Raw genomic sequence first — 24,419 nt, 5'->3', positions numbered from 1 at the left:
TTTCATTCAAGGGGAATAGTTGCTCTAAGTTTTGGTAAAGATGCCACCCCTCTGGACCCCTCCACGTTTTCGTGACAGACAAATATGTCTGTGTTTTTTTCTAATTTTTCAAACAGATTGAGCAAACACTGGGAATTTTCATACGTATCAATTGCTCCATGTATCAAATCATGTCAGGTGGATGAAACATGGTATGCAAGAGTGAATTTTGGAGTTTCTAAATTATTTCAGTACAAAATCACAAAACTACGTATTTTCATAAAATTCATATAAGAAAATCGTTCGCCAAATTTTAAGCTGTACATTTTTGAAGTTAGGCCTCCTGAATCAATATGCGATGAAATATTTATTTTAGCATGCAAATATTTTGAGAAAAACGAGTTTAAATTCACTATAGTACGTATTTTCACGGAAACCTGATTTTCTCAGTCTCTCACAGTAGGTTTCAACTTGGCTCTTCAAGTTCTATACTGCCGGTACCCGGATACCTGTACCATAATGAAAAACAACATGTTGAGAAAACGGCGATTTAATGTTGTCCGTGAATTTTCGGATTTCCAGCTATTTTGAGCAATTACATCCAGAACCAATGACCATACGAATGAAACCATAACAGTTTCATGGCACCACAAGTTTAACGTTCATTAAAAATACCATGGGAAGAATTGGTTTTACGTTATAAAACTTGAAAAAAGGAAAAAATGGGACAAAATTTGCGGGTACATTTCAAAAGTACTCGCATATTTTGTCCCATCACATATAAATTCAACCAGAAACCGGCAGTAAAAGTATCAATTTTAATTTTTTTTCCGGAAATTATGATAACAATTAAGTCGATTCCCGATGATAACTCAAAAGTGACCAAAATCAGTATGGGAAAGTTATGCGGGTACCGGCAGTATATTTCTAGAGTAACGTCTTCTGAATCCAAAGATGCTGAAAAATTTACTCTAGCATGCACAGATTTAGAAAAAAAACAGTTTGAATTCACTAAAGTACGAGTTCTTATGAAAACTTGATTTTCTCCAAATCTGTGAATGCTAGAAAAAATCTTTCACCATCTTTGAATTCAGGAAACGTCACTCTGAAAATATAGAGCTTGAAAATTGAAGAGCTAACTTGAAACCTACCGTGGGAGACTGGGAAAATCAGGTTTCCATGAAAATACGTTCTTTGGTGAATTTGAATTGGTTTTTCTCAAATTGTTTGCATGCTAAAATAGAAATTTCATCGCGTATGGATTCAGGAGACCTTACCGCAAAAATGTAGAGCTCAAAATTTGAAGAACGGTTTTGTTGTTTGAATTTTTATAAAAATACGTAGTTTTGTGATTTTGTACTAAAATAATTTGTAAACTCCAAAATTCATTCTTATGTAGCATATTTTATCCACCTGACATGATTTGATACATGGAGCAATTGATACGTATGAAAATTCCCAGTGTTTGCTCAATCTGTTTGAAAAATTGGAAAAAACACAGACATATTTGCGTTTCACTATAACGAAGAGCGGTCCAGAGGGGTGGCATCTTTACCAAAACTTAGAGCAACTATTCCCCTTGAATAAAATTCCAAGTTTTCCCAAATCGGCCCTTCCAGTGCTGAGAACGAGCATTTTCAAAAAACATGTTCCGCCCCGGGTCTTTGCGGGTTAACATAAAAAAAGCACATTTCTAATAGAACATATGGATTTCAGGGGTGACCAATTTCACCCCGATTTATCTCCTGTTGCCTCATAGAATTCTCGAATTTATTTCATGAAGTAGACGACTGAAAATTTACCAATACCCATAGAGGTTTTCTAGAGCACACGCCAGTACTTGTTTTGAATATATATACTATTTTGGGAAAAATGTACATGAAGCTAGTTAATTGGAAAATTTTATAAAAATGATCAATTTCACCCCGTGAAGTGATTCTAACCCAGATTAACCACCGGATAGCGACCAGATTATTTTAATTTACAATCGCAGCGTCATGCAATCGGAGGTGCAGGGAATAGCAGAAAAATTATTGTATCCTTGTAACTCTTGCAGTGCATGATGAATATCACTGCGCAGCAGTGCAATCTCAGTGCGTGTGGGCCCAGCATGTGGAACAAACTCACTAAGGTTGTAAATTACAACGCTTCTCACAGTCCCGTTTGGTACACCTGTTCGTTGTCACCCCAACATGCTGCGTGTCGGAAAGTTTGCATCCGATTTGATGTAAATCGTGAATCGAATGCAGTGAGAGAAATCTAAACCCATATTCTCTGTTACATTGAAACTTTTACAGGATGCGCGTCTCTTGATGCCGGTTTCAGGTCAGCAGTGGTCTCTTTCATTCGTTCGTCGAATGCAATTTTCCCCCTCTGTGCGTCGGAGCTTTCCTTGAACGATGCTCTCAACTTCGGGTGCGCTCGGGTACGGTATGAGCTTTCCGGATGGAAGCTTCACTCGACATGTGGGTGGTTGGTGATGATTTTTCGCCAATCATTCGGCTCGGTGTCGAGGAGTGTTTGTGCGCCAAACGAAGTTAACAGGCAGAAAAACCGGCATCCTGCGAGACGAACGGCAGCCAACATACAGGTGAGCACAGTGCTGACCTGAGGATGCTGTCGGTGCAACCGGTCGTCTGCCTGTATGGGAGGGTGAGAACGGCACGGAAGAAATGTTCCATTACACGGCTCCTGCTAGCTGAGTTTATGTTGTTCCCACGGCTCGCATCCGATTTGAAGCAGATTTCCTGCCTCAGTCAGTCTTCTGTGCAATTTTGACCTGTACGGCAGCGTGCTCAAACGCTTTTCGACACAAATTTTCTTGTTCCGCCATTCAACTTTCCAAAACACACAAATCGCCCCTCGTTATAGTCCTCGGAACCCCACGGGAAATCCCCACAAAGGAAACGTAAGACGGCTTTCACGTGTGTTTCGAGTGCGGTTTCTTCTATCCGTGTTCGTACCAAGAAAGATTTCATCGGAGAAAACGAAATCTAATTACCTGAACCACCAGCCAACGGCACTCAACTTAGAGTCCTGCTCAACCATAGTCGGAGATTATTGGCGGTAGTAGTAGCTGTGTCATCAGAGGTCCAATTATTATTGGCACATCAAGTAAACCGAATTGGTAATTGATTTTCGTTTGCTATCTCCTCAATCGTCAAACGCTCGCACGTTATCACATCATCGCCGTTGCCGTTCTCTCCAGTCAATGTACCTTGAAGAACCGGCTGGATCGTGCTCGACAATTTGGGGGTTGTGAATTTTTCATCAACCTGCGTTGCCACGGGGTAAAGAAGCTGTTACGTTGTGTGTGTTGAACGCAAAGCAGCGACAGCATCTAAATTGCAGAACTAGCTCTGCGTGTTGTTTTTACGAGATATCTCACATGAATATAATCATTATTTACACAAATAAGTCGGATAGCAGCATCTAGTAGTGAAGTGAACTCGTCTTTAGTGATTCAGAAGCACCTATCTGTGTGTCTTAGTAGTTAAGTGCAATAGTTGACATATTTTCTAGTGAAATTAGATTCTTTCTCGTACGTAGCCGCAGTCAGTGGGTATAAACAGTCGAATTAGTGTTACTTGCGGTTTAACCGAAAGCTAAACAGTTTGAAGCAAAACTCTGAAATTAAATCATTCAAGATTGATAGCAATCGATAAAGACCACCCAGGATTTTATCATCGCAAAGGGAATACTTCGGAAGCAACCATTTCTCTGTGAACCACCCAGCGAACCATTCCTTGACAATCTAGGTTTCATTTCGTCACAGAGTTAAAAGCAAAGAGACAAAAAGAAAGTTTTATAAATAGGCAATAACGGGGAAAGATAATAGAAGTCCCATCGGCCGCATTTGGACAATTTCCAGCTAAGAGAGCATTTATTTTTAACGGGAAAATATAAACTCCTAAAAGGTCCATCGCTGTTTCCGTGTCTTCTGTCCGCCCAGGCAGGTAAAGTAAAAAGCGACAGCAAGCGCTGTGAATTGTGACAACGTGAAGTGTTGTAAGTGGAACGACAGAAGTCGTCTTAGCGGGAGTCTGTCAAGCCGAAGATTCTTTGGGAACGACACAAAAAAGCGGTGCCAAAATTACATCCTGCCGCACACGTGTTGCCTGTACCGCTGGAATCGCTGATCGAGCATAAGGCTTCTCAATAGCAAGACAACGAGGACACGAGTGAGTATGAGCGACGTTGTTTGTAGCGTTGGAAACACGCCATTTGTCAACGTGATTACTCTGATCTAGTAGAAAAGACAAATTTCTCTTATAGTGTGTTTTGTTTGTGTCTCTGGAGGAGAGGTTGGATGATGGGAGATGGGAGCAGTACAAATAACCTAAACAAGTGATGAATTGTGAAAAAGTTTTGATTTATTTTCAAAGGCAGTTCAAGATAAACTTTAACTTTACAGTATAAAAGTTTTCATATTCGAGGTAATCATTTTTTTGATACGCTAGAGCAGTGCAAGCATCAGTTTTATAGTTAACTTTGTCCCATCGGATACATTAGTTTTTATAGTAAACAGAATTCTTGCTTTTAGAATGACAGTTGACGCTCCTGTGGTGCAGAAATTGCCCTTTAATACCGGCGGTTCAGGAGCAATAAAGATAAGAAATTACCAAAATGATCGAAACAAAATCTCCTAGCTCCTACCTAACATAATGAACAGAGCTAGACAGCGTTCAAAAACAATCCATTAGGAGAGGAGTCAACACTGCCTTTTCCATGCAATATGCATGAGATGAGTAAAACAAATACTTGTACTCATACAGCCTAACATCTAATGATTTTCATCAACAATTCGCTCATTTGATTTTCTGTGTTTTTTTTTTCTAGAATAAAATTTAAATTCAAAAATACTTGTAACGCTTAAGTAAAAATATAAGATTTATTGAAAATTTTATTTTTCTGTATTCTGTTTTCTGACTGCTGTTTTCTTCTCTTTGTTTTCTTTTTGTTCTTCCGTATTTGTTTCTATTTTATTTTTGTTTTCATCTTAGAAAAACAGTCTATAATTCCAACAACAAATCACTGGATAACCATGCCAGTTTCGAATAAGATTTAATTTCACCTCATAGCCGGCAGTGAGGATAAAAAAATTGCTTTCAGTCTATAAGATACTTTATAAACACTAGATATAATTGGCTCCGTAGAGCAATAATATGTATTGTGCCGTATCTAATGAACTTAGTTTGAGTAAAAAAAAAACACTATTGTAAATGCACAAAAAAACATAATTAGGATTGTTACGGATTATAAGAATGCACACTTAATGCATGATTATCAAATTTGTCAAAATCAGTTACATCATTATCTGATAAATAGTGGATTTATTTCAGTTTTAAAGTTTTGAGCTTGAGCTTGACAACCGCACATTTCGTAGTTGCTCGTTGCTTCAAGAAGCCCAATAAGATGGTTAATTTGGGATCAATTTACCATCTGCAATGTAGTTTCCGTTTCATATAGATCGATAACGGCGCCGGCTGCGTACTTATGGTCGGTTAGGGAAGAAAAGAAGGAAGTGTTTACCTCTGCATCTCTAACGATTGTTGCGGAAAAGAAGAAAGTCACTTTGCCACAGTGGTAAGTGACGGATATTCATACTCTAGCCGTCCCTCTACTCTGCGAGCGTCGTTTTTAGTCCTGAGCAATTCCACAAAAAATCATCTATCATTTTTTATTTGGTTGAAACTTTGCATATACCGTATAGGCAAAAGATACCATTTTGTGCCATTGGTTTAATTTTTTGGAACACGACTCTTTCTCGAGGAGCTATTGAAAAATACTATTTGGGATATAACCTACAAAAGATTCCCTAAACATTGTAACCCCGGTTAGATCAATGAGAAATCAAGAAAAAATTTTTGAAAATTTTTATTTTTTTTTATTTTGAGGGGCATTTTTTTGGAAGAACAAAACTGTTATCTGCCGAAGACACTACTTTGAGGTCTCTTTGGCAAAGTTGAAATGAAAATTTTGTCCTTCCATAAAAAATATTATTAATTTTTTTTTCAAAAAATCACCTTTTTTTTCTATTTCTTCATGATCGGACCAGTTACATTGTTAAGTTGTTCTTTTGTAGTTTTATATAAAAAATAATTTTTGAAAAAATGACCTTTTTAGATAATAAATTTTAAGGCTTACTTTTAATTTTTTTTCAAAAAATTAATATTTTTTTTAGAGTGTTTTTTTTTTCTTTTTTTGAAAAACAAAACTTATCTACAACTTTGTCGAAGACGTCATACCGATTAAAGAAATCGTTATGGCCCTAAAAATGTTTATAATCATCAATACCTTCCCAAAATAGCATTTTTCAATAGCTTCTCGAAAATGAGTCGTGCTTCAAAAAAATTAACCAATAGCACAAAATGGCATTTTTTGCGCATTGAAACGTCTGTGCAAAGTTTCAGCCAAATTAAAAATGACAATTAAAAAAAATATTAAACTGGGACATTTGTTGTGGAAGAGCTCTCGTGGCAAGTATCGACGATTATAACTGCCTGGAGAGGTATAATTCAACTATACACCAAATGGTATGATTGTCCTAGGATTTGATTTCATGACAAATTGCATGTCAAAGTGGACTTTGTAACCTTGAGGCTATGAGCTCCCATACTAGAACACTTGTACGACCGCTCATTCTGTTTTTGCGCATAAAACCATCTGGAAATGGCTAACTTGCGATCAATTTACCATCTTCAATGTATAACAATTCAGTTGCGGCATTTATAACTGCCTGGTGTGGTATTCATACAACTCTGTGTGACTTTTTTTTTTCTAAGTTTGGCGAGAAGGAAGGGTTAAGTAGGGGATGGGAGGGAGCCCGAGAGTAAATCCATGCGTAAAAACCCCTCTGACACCGAATGGTCTAATTCTTCTCAGATTTAAACTCAAGTCGCTTGTCAACCTTGAGGCTACCCTCCATTTATTTTAGTTTGATAGTGTATTTACTAAAGTCGAAGTTTCCTTAAAATCTGATCATAGTCTAGTAATAATTTTCGATACATTAGTGAAATTTCATAGCATACATCTTTGGTTGCAGAATCTAAACACTTCTCATCGAGCAGGATCTGTTGCAGGACAATCGTTGTTCGTAGGTTTTCCCATTCTATCTTTTGTAGCGACTTGATTGGGGCTTAGCCTCTATAGATTCGGATGGACAGTACCGGACGCGCAGGACTTCAGATTTGGTCAAATCTCGAACAAGGTTATATCTGGTGCGATGTGCTACGCAGCATACTGTTGCAATTTTTATGGTTCTCGTGAGCAAGATCCGGAGATCGTTCTGCCTCGCCAAGACTTTGTATACTTTGACTTTCGCTGGAAGACGCAAGCAGTTCTGCTTTCTAGATGTCGTAACGATCGGTCCATCATTGAGTTTGTATAAAATTCCGGAATCCGATTTCCAGTCCAAGCAATCTCCCACTTCGAAATGTCCTTCTCCTTTTAGCGTCAATGACGAACTGGTGGTACCCTTCAAATATCGCAGCGTACCCAGACGAACACATACGAATCGCATAGATTCTCTAGGATTCCTCACATTGTATTCGTGAGCGTCCTTGAAAAAGATTCCTGAAAAAAGAATCCTCAAGAATGCCCTGTATATGGCTCTAGGATTCTTGAATAAGAATCGTGAGTAGGAATCCTCCGGATCGTGTTTGCGGTTCCTTTCACGATTCCGGCACCGTGTTAATCGGTATCCTGGGGATTCTTACTCAGGATTCTCTGCGTGTTAGTAAGGGTACCCTTCACTTCCGTCCTCTTGGTGTTCGTCGGCTAACTCAGCGCCCGAGAATTGATGCTGTTATCGCAAGTCTGGTCTGGTAAAGACTGTAACGTAGAGCAAAGCACAGACGAGACTTCGGTACTCCTCTTTCGATGGCATTTCCTCCTCTTTTTGCTAGATCTTGATGAAGCCAGGGTCAATTGATATTGGTGAAGATTCCGCCTGCTTCATGCCCAGTCTAGTCAAAAAATCTTCCCCACTCCGGTCCACCTGGACCCCGAGATAGTTGCCCACATCTTTGAAGCCGAAAATCCCCAGGTAGGAGCAAACTCGCTGGTACTCGTCGTTGCCATGGTTTACAATTAATTTTTTTTTCACACAACATTTATTTGACACGGCACAATGCAAATTAATGTTTTAATTGACAATTAATATGTCGTCAACGTAAAAGGTGTTTAATAAATCCGAATACATTTTGAAAATGTGTTAATAAATGAAAATACAAAATACTCTTTTCTGTGGCAATTTCTTTTGGGCCGATGTTATTTGAAAACCTTTACTACATATAAGTTAAGAGCCTTTTGTGCTGTATAACGAACTTGAGTTGTTTCTCAAGAGCATCGCACGAGGAACGCACCTGATCCATCGACATCTCGTCCTAGATCTTGGAAATTAACTTTTAAATTGATCTATGGTGCTCACTTGATGTTCGCTCTGATTGATCAGCATGTACGATCATACATGAAAGTCCAGTGGGTAGCTTGGCGGGCTTAAAGTCTTATCGAGAAAAACAGTCAAATTTCACCGACACCACGCTTGGATGATATTTGCCATGTGGGCCGTTGCGCCGTCCTGTTGAATGACGTAATGCTCTTTCTCCGTAGAGTGCCGGAGCCAGAACCTTCTCCAGAATTTCGGTCTTATAGTACGCGGCTGATTACACGTTCTTCTCGATACACACAAGCGGGAGTTTCCCCCGCCTGGATACGGTCCCCTAAACCGTCACCGACGTAGCCCTCTGGAAGCGCGGGACGGGGAGATGCTGGACAACTTCGGCGTTCCCAGCCGATTATTTTGAATATTGTGCGGCTGTAGCAAGAACTCCTGAGCTGCGTGTCGCGAAGGTATCTGTTTGACTCTGTCCAGCCTTTTCTCCGTTGTAGCCTCCGTTACCCCGTTAACCTTGCGTTTCCTGTACGACTTGTATCCCAGGTCTTTCGTCATGATTGTGTGGGCAGTCTCAATCAACATAGCCATGTCAGCAGCTGTCTTACGGATCGAGCGGTTCATTATTCGACGAACCCGCTCTCATATCACCCGGTTTGCCTATATATGAGACTCAAGTTGACACCAATATCAATATACACAACGATGCAATGTTGTATTCCAATTTATTGAACACCGTGTAGAGCAGAGTAAACGAAAGCTCTCCGCCTGCGTTCCCTACGAAACAGCAGCTGTCAGCTTCGGTCAGTTTGTATCTTCCAAATCCCCATACAAGCTCTTTAAGTTGCAAACTTCGTTACGATTCCTAGTTTCATTTACGGGAGTTGATCTTCTCGCTGATTTCTCAGCGTGTTGATTTTGTCGTAGCAAGAGTTAAACTGCCTCTGCTCTGTACAACGAGGTGCACCTTCTAACTTGCTACATTGCGATGCTCGTCCAGCAGCCCACTGGTTTTTTGGTTACGAGGCTACTGTATTATCCCCAGGTGTTTCTAGTCCATGGCTTCCTTCGACTACTTTCACTCTGGACCATCTAGTGCCATTGTGAAGTTCCGTGGTTCAGCGGCATGTTGAATAACAATAATGGGTTTCCCATGTCCAAATTAAAACGCATCACAGAAAAACGCTATAGAAAATTACCTAGTTGACCGATCATTTTCAAACTTTCAGACAATAAAATATAAACCATTAGTTAGCTTTTGGCATATTTATTCCATTCAACTTCAATGCCATGAACGAACGCTCGTAGCGTATGCCTTAGGTGCTCAACTCATTAAGTTTTGTAAAACATCTGGCTGTAGCTTTTTCTGTACGGAAACCCCCTTTTTCTACATGACATCCTTGAGATGCTTTCGAAGTGTCTGCTTCATAAAAGCCCAATATTTTTCGATAAGCCTTTGTTCCGGTGCGTTATGGGAGTTCATGTCCTTGGGTACTAGAATGACTCCGTTGGCTTCGTTCCACCCCAGGACATGATTTGAATAGTGGCATGAAGCTAATTCCTGCCAGACGATCGTAGGTCCCTCGTGTTGTTTCAGAAGAGAAAACAGACGCCTCTGTAGATAATCCATGAGGTAGATTTTCGTGTTTACAGTCCTACCAGGAACACGAACAGTGCCTTGGTTACGAACAGTGCCTTGGCTACATGAGCAGATCTCTTGCCAAATCAAACATTTCTTTGCAAACTTTGACAGTTTTCTGCTTTCTTACTTTCTTCGAAACATCAAACTTGTGCTTGGCAGTGAAAAACAGTAGCCCCGAAAGCTGCCGGAAGTCCGCTTTGACGTACGTAAGTCTAATCATCCATGATTAGATAATAAGGGCTTCGTCAGCATCTGGGTGTATAGTTTCCAGGCCCGTTACTTTTCCTGAACTTTGTACGTATGCAGTCCCTCCCAGTCATTGGTGTAGTGACACGGCCTAATAGAGCCGATCAAGAGCATAAGATACGGCCTCAGATAAATGAGTGCTGATCGAACAGATTGTAGTTACCTCAAGAATAAATGTTCTCTTCTAGTTGAGACTCGAAACGAGTAACACGCATTTTATTAATTGGCTCTTTGTACGAAAGGCTTGGACAGATTGTTTCACAACACGCTTGTGATCCTGATTACTAATAGAACATCCAGTCCGACCGCATGTTTCCTTCCAATTGATGCTCAGAGTTCTTCAGTAACGTTCAATCACACGACTCACCGTTGACTGCACAATTCCGAGTTGTTTTCCGATGTCCCGAGCGTTGACGATTTTTCAGGTGCGTGCGCAAAGTCAATTCGTAACGTTGCTTTTCGGGTTGCGGGATTATTTCAAATTTTCCAAAAACCGACAGTGAAAAAAATACAGTGTAAACAATACACTCAAAACTACTTCTACCCAAATTTTTAAAAGCCAATGGATCATTTTCACAGCGTTTTCCCGTGATGTAATTTGATTTGGGACACCCTTTATAACCGCATTCACCGTATCTTAAAGAAGATACTCTTTCAGTTGTCCGGCTGGACGGCCTCGTGGCATTGTTTCTTAATCATCGTTGGCTGAGGGGAGACAACTGGGGTATAGATTTGCATCCACTTTGGGAATCACTCGCTGATTGGTTGAAATTGAAAACCCCGAGTGCGTTAAAATTTATCATCAGGCTTGCTGACAGTGTTGCTGAACAACATGTTTCGTTGTTTTGATTGATGTTTTTTTATGATGTCACCTGTTATATTCTAAAATATTTTCAAGTGAACATTTAAAATAAAGTACAAAGCGTACAAATACGGTCGTAGTAAGAGATTCGACTTGGATCATCAGATCAGGTCTAAAAGTGCGCAAGGAGATAATACGGTTTTGCAGCATACCGCTGCTCAATGTCGGAGGTAAATAGTGTAGTGTAAGCTTATATCTATTTTTGAATCCGTTCTGGATTAAGTTTGGAACATACCAGTTGAGGCATATTGCTTGTGCGGAGAGTACAATTCAGATATGTCAATGAATGAATCATAATCATTGATGGATGACATGTTTGATTTTAAGGATATTAAAGATGCAGATTCTCCGGTAACCCTCAGACGGTAAAACTATCGCCTGCAGTTGAAATTGTACATAATGCTGATAAAAAGCATTAAAAACATTCAAGTATTTCCCGAGTAAATGGCTTCATTTACGAAAAATACTACATGGATCATCGAGGTGAGTGAGAAAGAAGAGTAAGAAGCCAGATGTCACCCCTTAGGTCGTTGGTATCGGTGAGCGTAGCATTATAATCGACAAACGAATCAGCCGTCTTATGCTGATCGTCGTCTGTCTTTGTTTCGGAATGGGTACGCCTCCACTGCAGCTCACAGCAACGATAGAATTATTAGTTTCAGTAATAGTATTTGCACCGAATGGGTAATCGAAGATACTTTTATTGTCTGGCTGCTTTTCGTTAGGAATCTTGCATTTTTGCTGCTCACTATGCGACCAGTCTTCAAACAAACTGTCAGTTTGTTATTCCAGAGCGCCATTTTGCCGTCAGCGAGTGCTACGTGTTCGGTGATGGTTTCGTCCAACTGCTTCTCTGGCCACGAAAGTAGTTTCGTTACTCCGATCTTCACAAATCGCCTTTGCCTTGGAAGAAGTTTTCGGATTTTTCTGGTTGTTCCGCTTCTAGTCTTCTCGATCATTGGAGCTCTCGCTGTTTTTCTGGTCCGGCTTTTGGCAGCAATGCCAAGAACCTACCTACCAGATATTATTTTTCGCATCTCATCCATGAGCTTCGTTTCCTCTAGCTCCAACGTGAGTTCGTCATCCGACCTGCTCTCGATGTCCGCCCTAAGAGTGTTGAAAATTTTCGTGAGGCTGCTCAAAACGATTGCTACATGCAGTGTCTCATCCGGTTTGAGGTCCGCCAGGAAAAAACGCTCGACAATATCCTCTACCTCGAACACGTGCTTCTCCATGTTTACGCCTTCACTGTACCGCTTGGAGATAGTGGAAGTTATTCTCAAGTTTCTTCCAGGCGCACAAACCGTTTTCGTCTGCATGATGAGGCCGTCTCCGATATTTAAGCTTTGTAGCGTTGCCTGGTATAATATCCATCGCTGCTCGTTCTGTTGTTCTTGTCCCTATGATAACTCCCACAAGCTCTCCTGGATCAGCAGCAGCTCGGTTCCGAACTTCCAGCTGATGTAGGTAATTATTCTCGTTCATCTTTAAGTTTTGGTTTTCTCCATTTCAGCTTCGCTTCAGAAAATTTTTCGTTAACCGGTTGCTAATGACTACTTGAGGGAGGAGTGAAATAATTACAACCGGTCTAGTCAACGGTCAAACAAGGAGTGATGTTTAGGGTGTTCTATCATGATCGGACCAGTCCGGAAATGTATCATGACCGGAGCAATTTTTTTGCGAGATGGTTCTACTAGTTAACAAAGAGTTATTTTTAATAATGTGAATGCTATCGACTGTGACGTGTATCTATTATTGCCTGGATTTTCGGCTCATCAGTCTTTAAGCTGAACTAAACGAAGAACTGCTTCTTTTCCTTCAACGTTTCGACAATATATTTTGTCTTTATCAAGAAGTCTACAAAAAACAAAGCAGAGATGTGTTTTCCCTATTTTAAAACCTTTCTCGTATGTCTGGTACTTACTAAAGCTTTTTGTTTTGTTTTCATTTGTAACTTATATAATACATAATTAACTGTGGTCTGTTTGCGTTTATCACATAAAATGGTATTATTTTAAATAATTTTTGTCATTGAATAATTAAACAAAACTTGTACTCGGAAAAACCTTATTTATGGTCACAATTGTTAATCTTCTACTAGTGTGTTGTCGAAATTTTATCTAGATCAGATTGTCTGAGTGCGCATGATTGTCAGTTTCATGACGTCTATGAATTTTATGTTGTTTATTATTGTTTTTTACTGTGTTAAACACACCTGCATAAATAGAACTTAACCCGTCTGTATCACTTTTCTTGTTAACTGTATTGTTGTTCGTTGCTATGTGGCATATTTCCAGAATCGGTAGTGCTGTTGTGTTTCTGTGTTGGTCGAGTATTTCAACATTGTTTAGATCAAATGTGTGTTGGGTTCTAATACAGTGGTGCACGAGTGCTGTCTTTTCACTTAGTGTTGCAAATTGTGGATCTTCTATGTCGGTGCCTGTGTTAACAAGTTTCTGCAGTGCATTCAAGTTCGATCTGTGTCCGCTAATTCGTGTTTTTAACTTATTTGTAGTCATGCCAATATATTGTGAACTGCAGTCGTTGCATGAAATACTATAAATAACATTGGTGTGGTCGTCTTTTGCTATTTTATCTTTTGTTTGTGTATAATATTGTTTAGCAATGTTTGTCTTTCGTGTGGCTAACTTAACTGTTTTGTAATCGTTTTTCAGGAACTTACTGATCTTATCGGTGAGACACGGAATGTATGCTATTAACCGGTAAGTGTATTCCAGGTGTTCAGTCGGCGATTGGTTGGAACTATGTTGCTACAGTTTCTCTGGTTAATCAGGCGATGTCGCAGTGTCTTAGGGTAGTCGTTAAGCTTCAAATGTTGGTCCATTATGTTGACTTTTGCAAACTCAGATAAGCCGGTGGACAACCTGTTCACTCTTCTAATAAAATTGATGGCCATATTTATTTTTTGATGAGGTGGATGCGCCGAAAAATAGTTTAGAAAACGGCCACTTGCAATCGGTTTTTGGTACCATTCCGTCGATATATGTTGATCATCGTGTCTGACAAGTAGCATGTCAAGGAAAGGTAACCGGTTGTTTTCCTCTGTTTCACAGGTGAACTGGATGTTAGGGTTGTAGCTATTAAAAGTCTTGGGCACGTAGTCAAGCTGATCGAGTGGAATGGCAGTGACTAAATCGTCGACAAATTTTTAATGAACGGCAATTTGATTTTAAGCTGTTTGAGTACGCAATCTAGCAATACCTCTGTGATAAGCTCCGCTACAATTGGCGATAAAGGGTTGCCCATAGCTGTTCCGTAGACCTGTTGGTGGTACCGTCCATCAAATTTGAAGAAACTAGCGTCGATGCAAAATTCAACTAGCTCCAGAAACAGGTCCAAGCAAATGTTCTTAGCGTTTGTATTTTCCCGTGGATTGAAGAGAACAGTCCATTCATTGATAAGTTATACCGATGCGTGTCGAGGTTTAAGAAAACACTTCTAAATATAGAAATTAAACACACATACTTCAAATCCGCACACTTGAAAACACCATGAAAACTACGTTTGAACAACTTACAGAAGTGGTCCCAGTAGATTTCAGTGAATCTTTTTTCGAAAACCAGAGTTTGTATTACGAGAGAAATTTTCAAAAACAAACAATGGCTACAAAACGAAAGTTTGATCGTCTGCATCAAAGGCTTGTGGACGGCATAGACAAACACCTTCCAAAAGGTAATACAAAAGCTGTCTATAATGGAACGGCGGTCCAAATACCACCTTCATTGAATCCCAAAAAAAACTTACGTTGTTTACCCTGGTGTGTGGTTTTCCACACATATAACTTTTCAATTTATTTTGGACAAGAAACAACTTAATTTTACCCCAAAGATATTTTTTTCAATTAGTGCTTGCATATCTGAAGCTATAGGTACCAAACAATCCTATTTCGAAAATCGGATAGGGTGTGTATTTGTGCGGAAATATGTGTATGTGTGTTTATTTTCATTCTTACGACCAATATATCTCGATTTTCTCAGCATCGGCTAAACCGATTCGATTGTTCTTAGTCGCGTTTGAAAGAGCTTAAAGTCTAGTTATTTAATGGTAAATATCGTTTTGATCCGAAGGTTCATTTAGAAATGACGTAACAAAATGTGGTAAGCTTATATAGGAACTGATAAACCAACCGGTTTTTTTCAGAGGTTTGACTGATTTGAGTCCTTTTGGTGCTCGATGCGTTTGTTGGGATTTGGAAGGTAGATTTTTATTCAAAAAAATACTTAAAATTAAATGATAATTTCGAAAGATATGTTGAAATAAAAAAAAAATTGTGAAAACGCCTAGTACATTGCAGTATCTTGGAGGTAACTAATTGAATGATATTATGCGTAGTGTACAAAAACAATCTTGAAAAATACATTATCTCATCTGTTTAATACATGATTTGATTACATGATATGACCAATGATATCAACTGAACAAAAAAATCCTAACATCGGTTTGACCAAATGAAGCAATTCGGTGCTAGGAATGTTCGTAAGAATATTCTGAAATCCATGCTAAGCAAAGTAAGCAAAGCCTTGGTGCTACATTCCGATTCGGAACACGACGTTTTGTTTATTATACACAGACTTCGCAGTCGACTGTTTAGTGTAAAGGACAATTGCGGAGCTAGCGCTACGATCCTACTAACACTTACAGTTTATCCCGAGCCGAGAGCCATTCTAAATTTATTTCAATATACCTAAAAGTGCGAGTACACTTGTCTTGCAGTAGACATAAAACTGTGTAAATGTTGAACACTGCTCAACCAAGCAGTGCAAACACTAAATAGGTACTTTTTGCATTAGCGTATTCGTAATCCATATGTGTGAAAATTCTCACACTGGGATGAAACAAATAAACACATACTTTTACACATGTCTCACGTAGTCATTTGATTTATATATTCATGTTGCGAATTACAAGAATGCACCTATATACATTCCTAGATTAAGTCAAATCGTTGAAAAAAAATCAATTAGATTATCAGTTCCCTGATCACATTTTGTTACGTCATTTTTGAATGAACCTTCGGATCAAAACGATATTCACCATCATCTAACTAGACTTTAAGCTCTTTCAAACGCGACAAAGAACAATCGAATCGGTTCAGCCGGTGCTGAGAAAATCGAGATATATTGGTCGTAAGAATGAAAATAAACACACACACATACTTCCGCACACATACACAACTTTTTCGATTTTAGAAACAGGATTAATTGGTACCTATAGCTTCAGGTATAAAAGCACTTAATGAAAAAAATATGTTTGAAGCAAAATTAAGTTATTTCTTGTCAAAAATAAATTCGAATGTTGTATGTGTGGAAATCCACACACCAGGGTTAACAACGTAACTTTTTAAATATCTCATCAACCAAAAACATTTTTCCCTTGGAAAATATATATTTTTTGTAAGATGGATGGTTTAGGAATTGTCAAAAAATTTCGTCAAAATCGATCGAGAAGTTTTCGAAAAAAAATCGAAACAAAATTCATTTGTGTGGTTTTCCACACAAGGGTACAATGAAGGTTAAGAGTGTAAATTTCAAAATTTTAAGAATAGTTTTTGGCAATTAAATTGTCTACCCAAAATATTTAAATTTGAAAGGATCTGAAACAAAATGGCTGATACATGTTTTTTTTTCGATCATGATACAAATTGTATGATCAGATAAAACGAATTTTTGAATCAATTCACGTCAGGTTTACTATTAGTTATTTATTCTATAAACCAGACAGTTAAATCGTTTCCATAATCGTAATTGATTGATGATTAAATGCGATATTAATAGTAAAAATGTGACATGAAAATGTCTGTACCATGAAAATAGACAAAATTATTTCGATCATACATGACCTTATTATTTCAAACTGCAGAATGGTGAACTTTTATTGGCATGCCTCTGGGTTTGCTAAATGTTTGAGTTTGTCTTTTCGATAACCAAAAAAATTAAAGCTCGTATCGGAAGCATGTTTTGTTTCGTAACTATATCGGACAGCCCACCCTTGCAGACAGTTTTTATTTTCTTTTGCTGTGTTCTGACCATTTTGATAAAGCCATAAAATTAAAAATTCATTAAATTTCATTTTGCTCGTCCCAGTTTGCCCATACCCAGCGATTTTAGTTTCGTAAATGCTAACAAGGTGACGCTGAAAGTGCTAATGGAAGAACATTATCTGACAGATTATTAAGCTGGGCAGACCGAAAGACACTTTACTTACTGATGGAACAACGACATCTTGTAACGTTGAAATGTGTCACTGTGTTCTTGCGAATGGTTTGTGATCCACGACAGCGGAGGAAAATTTTTGCCAACCAACTGTCAGCGTTCTTTCGGGAGAGGTCTGATGAAGGTGAAGCGTCAAAAGAGTAGACTTTTTCGCAGAAGCAGAAAAGTATACTGCAATAAATTATCATCTCCAGTATGTTTTGTTTTCCCAACTAGGATACATAAATAGATTTTGACATATAGCACAGACTCACTGATGTTTCCTGCGTCAATGTCATGAAGAGTCGGTTTTCGTTTTAGAAAAGTGTGCCAAGTTTGAATTTTTCAATTAATCGGGTGTTGCACAATACATCCTTTCATTCAGACTGTCGATAGCGATATAGCAGATTGAATCAAGTAACAGAAAGTTTACAGCCTCCCGTCAGTCTATTCAGCTCAACTGCACGCTCTTGGAAATTCAATCTCGTAGCACTGAAAATCATTAGAGATTCTGTCCCATTAGACTTTATGAAAGTTTTATGCATCTACGCCAACTTTTCGAAAAGCAACAATCCTTAATAGTTGGCCCGATTTCATTCCCGGGTTTTTGCGATCAAAGAAAAACATTTCATTAGAATCGGAATTCATAAGGAAAGTAACTTTCTCTTCACGTTCCAACTAAAGCTCATTTCGGGAGCAGAATAAACAACGTTCCCGCCAAGCAATTTTCATTCACCAGTTGCTGCTCGATAAACCCTTGCTGGTGAACTTCAGCTTTCCCGGTGCTGTCACAGAGGCGACCCTAAACGCATGATACTGGTTGCAATCGGCACAACCACACTGCTTCCACCATTCACCATCCACTGGGAAAACTAATTTTGTCGAAGACAAAGTTCAATTTGAATTTCATCTTGCACCATTGGGTTATGGTTGGTGTGCAATAGGAGGTGTTTGGTGTCCCTTGAGTAAGCGAAAAGTTTGACTTCCGGTACCGATTGCCCTAGCCAAATGAGCGAACTTAAATACGAAACTAAAATTCGGAAATATGTTACAAGTTGAAACTGAACGGTTTGTTTCGCGAATGGAAGAAATACTTTCCAGTTTTGAAATACGACTGCGGGTATACATGTTAGGCTGGTTCACTTTTTATTCGCCAAACGTAACAATTTATTTCGTTCGATAAACAGGACTTTAAACATCATCTTAAATCAATCGAAAAATGTAAACTAAGTCCAGAACAAAGTGAATATTTGCTTGAAACGATTTAAGAGTGAATACGCTGTCTTACGCTACCTTTATTACGATGATGTTTGATGTTATCAAAGAGACGATTTTCTCCTTTTTACGTGTGCGAAGTTCCCTTATTCGCGGTTTTATTTTGCGTCGCAAGCAATTGGTTTGTACAGCCCTTCAAACCGTCCCTCGCGGCTAGAGTTTGTTGGGGATGGCTAGCCGCGCGACGCGATGCGACGAAACGGACGAAACGTAATAATGTTCATTTGAAGTAAAAATGAAAGTCCCGTAAAAAACTCCAATGGAAAAGAGCAAGCAAATCGAACACTGATTGCTTTACCTTTACCTTTGAATGTGAAGCTGTAGTCAAAAACCGGATGCTGCCGGAAGATTCGGTGCCGGCGGGGCTAGACCTTGCAGCGTAAGCTCAGCCACTGAGAAAACGGTAATTGCGGAGCCGGTTCGATTGAGCTGCACTGCAAGCAAAGCGTCAAGGTACCGAACGAAGTACACCCGCACGGGAAAACAAATCAGAACAGGAGGATGGAAAAACGAAAATCATAAATCTGAGAGAATACCGTAGATTAAAGGAATTTACTGACTGCCTTTCAGCTGGGGATGTTGGGGAAGCTTTCGTCCAATGGTTGACTGCAGAGAGTTGCGGTCATAAATTTCGAATCATTAGAATGATGCTGGACGAATGATTATTGGATTATTTTAGGTTGATGTGAAGTCACGACTGAGATTATTGTTTGATGTTGGTATAGATATTCGAAATTTGATCTGTTTTGGATGCCGTGAATAAAAATCAATGGATAGATATTAGTGCATGTATCTCTGGCATCTCTATAAAAAGTGTACCTGGAACAGGTACAAAAAACTTTTATTTACTCATACATCTGCTACAATTCTACTTTAGAGTGGCTGGGGTTAAAAAATTGTTCTTGAACTAAATTTAATTCAGGGCAAAGTCTTTCTCTGGGCTCTGGAATAATATAATTCATTCTCATTCTTCCCTCATCCATATGAGACTCCTAGTATTAAGTAAAGGTTATCTCAAGAGCTCAACCCTAAAGAAAATGTTCATTTTATGAGTTTTTTGCTCGTAAACAGTTGCAAATTAAAAGAGAGCTGAAAAACTTCTCAAACTTCAAACATCGAACAGTCTCAAATTTCGAACACATCAACAAAAAAAATCGAATTATTATTGCTACTATAATGAAAAGTATGATTATTACCATTTCGTTACCTGGAGTGTTCTTTACTCAGTAATGTATAGCTCTTTACTGTAGGACCACATCCAGGAAATTAAAAGGCGTTGAAAGAAATGACAGTCAGTATTTAGAATGTTTGCCAATCTATCTCTAAGCGGTTAGTGTTGAAATATTAGAAACTTGAATGAAAGCCGAATTCTGAATTTAATGCAGTACAGTACTCACGAAATTGTTCAACAAGAATATTGTAGAATGTATAACCGCATAGCTGAGCAAATGAAAAAAATGCAATTGCAAGTTTTTTTGTATAAAAATCATTGCATATGATGGTACAAGTATATTATTTTGTTATTAATAATTGCTCTAAAAATGCACACACCTTAGTAGAAACAAATGTTTTTTTCTCCTTTCTGTGTTGCACTGAGTGAAATTATTTCGCGCTCAAGGTCAGCACGGTTTTGTGTGACCGTTCGTAGCTAGCCATTGCTACTTACGATTTGGTGTTTGAGCACTGAGACAACTATTCTGCTGGATTGGCATCGCTCGTGTGCTGATTGAGGAGGAGAACGGAGTTTTCTGGTTCTTCTATATTGGTGAATACATTTAGGTTCTGCGCACCTTGCTCGCGCGTTCAGCATGGGGGTAGCCCAACCGGAAAACCCCACATGTCCCCCATCTAATCCTCCAGGATACAAGAGGCTCCGAATCCGCAAAAAACACGCGGGAGACTCCCCTTTAAATGATAATCGCTCCGCTTTAATCTATAATCTTTGCGACTTCTTATAAAAAATGTTTTTACGAGCTGTCGAGTCGATTTAAGATCATCCACCACTTGAAGAACATAACCACTTCGAGAGCTAGATTCTCGACGCCGCAATTCAAGCCAGACGAAACGATATCTAGGCGTGAAGGTTAACAGAAGGGCTCCCACTTCGTGCTGGGACAAAGAGTGCTTCAAAATCAAAAAAAAAATCTGAATCGAGAAGAGATCAGTTGAAATTTTCAAAAATCCAGTCCGCAATATCTGAAAATTTTAGCAATAGCTGTATCTTACAATTTAGAATTTTGACCGGTTGAAGGCTGGAATCCTGTTTCAGTCCGGCAGTTTTTGGATTATCAGATTCGAGTTAGTAGTCATGCCATCTATCTCCACTACGCGAACTGTAAGGTGCATGTGGCAAACTTGTTTGCATGTTTGAGGCTCGGTAAAACACAACCCTTCTGAGAAAACGGCCGCAACGGTCCTGGGTCAGCTCTTGCGGTTTTCCGGCTTTGACGTTTGAAGCTCTGCATCCTGGAGGATTATATGGGGGAAGTGCGGAGTTTCACTCCTGGTTTCGGATGGGCTGTTCTTCCGGCAGCTACATACCCAGCCCACTGAAGCCTACCGTGTTTTATCCGCTCGACTATATCCGCTGATGCATATGTAAACCATGCGTCTGCGCCAAACATCATTTCTCAGTTTGCCACCAAGGATTGAATGGAAGATTCTATAAAATCAAAACCACTAGGTCACCGATCAGCATCTTCCAGTTCCACGCCTCATGGCCATAGAGGGCCACCGGGAGAATCTGCGTGTTATGGAGTGCTAGCTTTGTACGGATTTGTAGGCCGAAATACCTCAGCTGGCTGCGCAATGCGTTGAAGGCCCTGTTTGCGGCCGCTATCCCCTTTATCTTACGGCTACCCTCATTATCGAACGTCACCAAATGTACTCAAGTGAATAAATGCGACGAATACTTCAAAAATTCTATCACTACCGCAGCAGCAATATTCGACGGGCTACCACGCTCTCTATCAGCCACAAAGTACTTCGTTTTGGAGTTATTAATATTAAACAATAAGTTCTTTAGCCTGTCACCCTGCTTCAAACCATTTAACGTCACGAAAGCGTTTGATATCTCATCGGTTGCCCTGGCGCATAATGTGGAATCGTCTAGGGTGGCACGTATTAGACTAATTAGTTTTGTTGCGAAGCCGTCCTTCCCAGCTGCCTTGCAATTCCTCAACTCTTCAACTGCTTTCGTTACCTGGTCCATGGATGGTGGATCCACGGTTTATCCATCATTCTCAATATCCATCCCGCTCCTTTTAACGACTCTGTCTTCCTCGTACACTAAAGTGTTGTTTTCAAAGCCTGGTTACCTCAGATTTACCGGTAATCAGGTTCCCCTCCCTGTCGTTGCCCATGATAGAGGCAGACACCTTTCGGTACTATATTCCGGACGCCTTTTTGTTGACGTTTCGATGGAGTCTCTTTTCAGTGGCTCAGCTGTTCGTTATCTCCCTCCTCTGTGAGGCATTACAGATGTTCCCAACAGGTGAACCTTGACCCGGTTCTCCTCATCCGTTGCTCGCTGGTACTTACCTGCAAATCACTCATTGGACATGGCTGTCGCAGTTGTACCCAACATTTCTCGCGCTGTAGTGCCGTTCGTACTGTGGCAATGTCTACACTGCTCGTTCAGGTCTCGTCCAACTCGCGCATCGATCCGCTTATCAGCTTTCTGCGGGTATTCTTCAGCCACTCCTCCAGTTGATAACCCATAGATGTTCAACCCTATCTTTCTTTCTTTGTTTTGGATGTCAATACGTTGAACAGCCGGGCGTGGATCATGCATACCAAGAAATAAGACCTGTATTCGAAAAAAAAACGCACCATACAAAAGTGTTTGCCAAAAATTTATTTTAAGTCGCCTTTTCTAGAAACTTTCAGGGAATGATCTAGAACATATGAATTATGTTTCGACATAATATTTTTATTCAATTTCCTTTCCATCGCTAGAAGACTTTCCCTTAAGACCCCTCATTACGTTTTATGCAATGGTGGAGCCGACTTTTTTGGTCAATTTCATCCATTTTTCTTCAGCTCCAATTCGTCCTTAAACACCTTGGACGATTTTCGAACTTTGACTTTCATTATGACCCAAAATCTTTCCACCGGATGAATTTATGTTGAATTTGGGAGGTTGGCGATTTTTGGTACAAAAACAACGTTATTGTCGCTGTACAAAACCATTGTCGATTGCGCGTAACGGTATGATGCCAGGTCCGGCCAAAATAATGTCTCGCCTCCATGGGACCACAGGAAGAGTAACAGATGCTTCTGAAGGCCCTCGGTGCGATGGATTTCACTGTTGATGGTACCCGTTGTGATGTACGGTTTACTCAGTTTACCGCAGAGCAAGTTTTTTTTTTGGCGAAATTGTCGGTTTCGTTAATCACTCTCGATACAGCTTCCTTGCGCGAGATTTGGCCGCCGTGTTTTGTTGATCACGTCGGTTTGGTGCCTTCCGGACCCTGAATACACAAAGCCAAGCTCGTTTCACGGTTTGCTAAACAAACCAGGCGGAACACTTTGCCTTCAGAGCCGCGTCGCGAATTGAAAGGTTCGGATTACGCGTGAAATAATCCAACACCTTGCGGGCCTTCACAGGGTCCGCTGTCTTCGATTTTCTTCCACTTTCAGCCCGCCGGTCGTCTGGGTCTCCTTAAACGATTTTTCCACTCAAGACACAGTTGTATGGGTGATTCCCAGTTGTCTTCCGATCCATCTCATGGACGCAGTCGAATTTTCCATGAAGGCGCGCAAAATTCTCTAACGATTTTCTTCTTGTTTCGATGACATCTCTATAACCACTGAACCGAAATTTTACAAATGGACATTACATTTCAAACTAGTTATACCCAGTTTTGATCGAACTCCAAACTAGTTACACCCAGGCTGTAATTGAAGAATTTCCCCTTAATGCTCAACACGTGTAAACGCTTCATCCTGTTTTTATGCCACCACTGTAGTAGTATCTATTGCCTGCAATTCATGTTCTCCCGTTTACGGCTACTGCACCTCCAAATTCCGCATACGATCCCCATTACTAGTCAGCATACGACTGAAAAATTTTCATCGGAAGTTGGTTATCCGATCTCCAATATAGTTACTCGTATTCCGGTCGTGATGGTTGGAATAAGAGTTACTGAATACAGGTAGATGACCACAGAAGGGTGTCAAGTGACGCGTGTCCAGCTATTTACTTATCAACGCAGTTGACGATCGTTTCTCACTGTGTGTAGACGTGTTTTTCGATCTTGTAATTTTGCTTAACCTCAATCGTGCTTTATTTTCGCAGCCACGTGGCTGACGAGTTATTAGTTTCTTTATCTATTCCGGTATCAGGAAGTTATTACCATGGAAAGTAGCCCAGTGACAAACACCCTAGTGTTCATGGTCCCCACAGGAGCACCAGTACCGTCGCTGGTGAAAAGGCCAGGTTCGCCAAAAGCCTTGACGTTGGAAGAAAGATCTGTGTACCTAAAGTTCAAGTCAGAGGGTGCGATGAAAGAAGCTCGAGAACAAAACCCCGGTATTCTACCGTTTCGTTACTCGAATGGTAAAAATGTTGAGGCTAAAATGGACATAGCTGGGAACTACACGAAGTATGTGCGCATCTTCGATCTTCGTCCGGAGGTACCGGACTCAGAGATTACTGCTGTGGTAGCCAAGTACGGTATTGTAAAGCGTCTGGTAAAGGAAAAATTTCCAACCGAGCTTGAATTAAACATGTTCACGGGAGTAAGACCCCGTAATATATACCCCATTGAAGTAAAGAATTAGATTCCCGCATCGCTATTCTTCCTC

General features: G+C 39.9%; 1 protein-coding gene across 15 annotated transcripts in view; it reads left to right on the top strand.

Annotated features, from left to right (window-relative positions):
* Positions 1 to 2,728: 2,728 nt before the first annotated feature.
* Positions 2,729 to 24,419, top strand: part of LOC129722887 (poly(rC)-binding protein 3) — a 577,573-nt gene continuing 555,882 nt past the window's right edge. For 10 of the 15 annotated variants that reach the window (XR_008727673.1, XM_055676710.1, XM_055676718.1 and 7 more), the window contains exon 1: positions 2,729 to 4,160. The gene's annotated coding sequence lies outside the window, so the exon portion shown is untranslated. Of the gene's footprint in view, positions 4,161 to 13,799; positions 13,848 to 24,419 lie in introns of all 15 variants that reach the window. The other 5 variants (XM_055676723.1, XM_055676721.1, XM_055676720.1 and 2 more) reach the window with 3 other exon arrangements.

This window comes from Wyeomyia smithii, chromosome 2 (assembly GCF_029784165.1).
Source record: "Wyeomyia smithii strain HCP4-BCI-WySm-NY-G18 chromosome 2, ASM2978416v1, whole genome shotgun sequence".
Lineage (NCBI taxonomy): Eukaryota > Metazoa > Arthropoda > Insecta > Diptera > Culicidae > Wyeomyia > Wyeomyia smithii.
Note: the sequence above shows the minus strand (reverse complement) of the source record. Positions and strands in the feature narration are given on the sequence as shown.